We start from the raw sequence: 2011 nt of genomic DNA on the forward strand, positions 1-2011 counted from the left end.
TATGACTCGTGCCGTCTGCACTGAATGGTCTAGTCCTTTTTGCGAAAGGGATCTTTTGGAAAATAATAAAAATTAAGTCCATCCGCAGTAGAATGTTTCGTCGAATCACTGTTGTAATTTGCGGCGACCCAATAAACCATTTTTGAACTAAATACTTGAAAAAACCATGCTAACACACGAAATATGACAGACAACTGATCAAGTTGACAGTGCGGTTCGGCATTTTATAGTGCACACATATGGATGCATCAGCCTTACGAGAACAGCTGAAGATCGGCGAAGGAAAGTTCGTCTGCTACCGATATTTTGATAGGCATTTTTATCACATTGTGTAATAATTAGGATTTATTTTTGTATTATTTTTATCAAAAAGTGACTAAGCCATACATCTAGCAAATATTCACCACCTCTTTGAAAACCTTCTCAGCTGACCTTGAAACATCAAGTTAGCTGGTATGACAGGACCTACTTTTTAGGGTGCGTATTGATAGGTGACCAAAGAAATATCATAGTAAATTATTCTTTTTGCCAGCGCCACATAATCTGGGTAGTACCATCTGCTTTCACCATTGCACAAAACCTCTTTACTAAGACGGAAACTATATCATCAGTGTAGATTGATAAAATGGAAAAATAGATACCATTCTTTGTTTTTTGTTTAGGTTTATTAATTGTGATATAGACAATGCGCTGATGTATATTGCTAAAATGATAAGAAATGCTATTCTTTGCTATTTCTAGTTTTCTTAATTCTAAAACTGAAAACAAGCGTTCCAATCCTTTGAATCAACAATTCTGACAAGATCCCTTGGTGGCGCACACCTTCAGTTCTTTCCACAACTCTCCATAGACTCACTATCAACTGGGTAGGGTTTCGCTTAGTCTCAACATGGAAAACTACAGAAATAGAATTGAGATGGCGATGAATCTATGCCAGGAGGCGCATAGCTGCAGCCGATACTGTTATCTTTGACCTATGCGCTTGTACTGTTGGGCTAGGTAACAGTGCTGGGATTCGCAGAGAAGTGCGGGACTCGAACCTGCGGCTAAGATCCGAGATCAACGCGCTTCTGATTGCGCCAGTAGTTTATGACAAGTAAGAGTTTTCCTCTCTAGGTACTATCTACTTTCCTACATATACGTGTTTCATTGATAAGCAAACGCAATCTTAGATTCAGTAAAATGTGCAGTTTTTTTATAATCTCGTTATACTTTTAAAAGAAAGCAAAATAAAACGGCTTCACAGGTCTTCATCTTTAATATAATACACACAGGTATCAGCATTTTAGACAGTCTCTTACATGACCTCTTTTATTTTTAGCAATCCTACATGTGATTTGTTCCTTGAAGGCGCGAGCGTCTATGTATGGATAGCCTATACATATCATCACACTGAATGGACACAGATAAAAGTGTCATCTTAGAAGGAACTACTTTAAGACAGCTTAAGACAGATGGCATTGACCAGTAGATTATTAAAAAAATTATTTTGATTAATTCTGAACAAACGGAAAAAATTAAGATAAGTTCACACAATTGTCTTGTCTGCAGTGCGAATTATTTTTAAAGTTTGAATATACCTATAAAGCTCTTCTTCAATTTCTTATTTACTCCATGCATGTCTATGTATATACCAAGGATTTTTCCCTCCTATAAGGGAGGTAGCCAAATCAAAAGGCACGTACCTACTCCCACTCATTCCATTCCCATCCACCGCCCTTTCCTCCCTCTCATCTTAGCTCCTTGTGGATGACGGGTTATCCCTATATCCCATCCATTGCCCTGGGTCAGAAGCAATGTAGCAAGTCTGGGGTACTGTCTGCATGTTATTGTACGGTATATTTTGCGCAGTAGCATGCAACTGACACTTTAGGGACTATATGGGACGCCCCTACGGATCAGAGCCAAACATAATTTTGTCTGTGTTAAAGGGAATCTCTACTCATAGAGAAATTATACTACTCTATTGGACTGCGACTGTCTCTACATTATGCTGTCCTCCCCTCTTAAC

Source organism: Oratosquilla oratoria, chromosome 1 (assembly GCF_046742065.1).
Source record: "Oratosquilla oratoria isolate Oo_2021 chromosome 1, ASM4674206v1, whole genome shotgun sequence".
NCBI lineage: Eukaryota > Metazoa > Arthropoda > Malacostraca > Stomatopoda > Squillidae > Oratosquilla > Oratosquilla oratoria.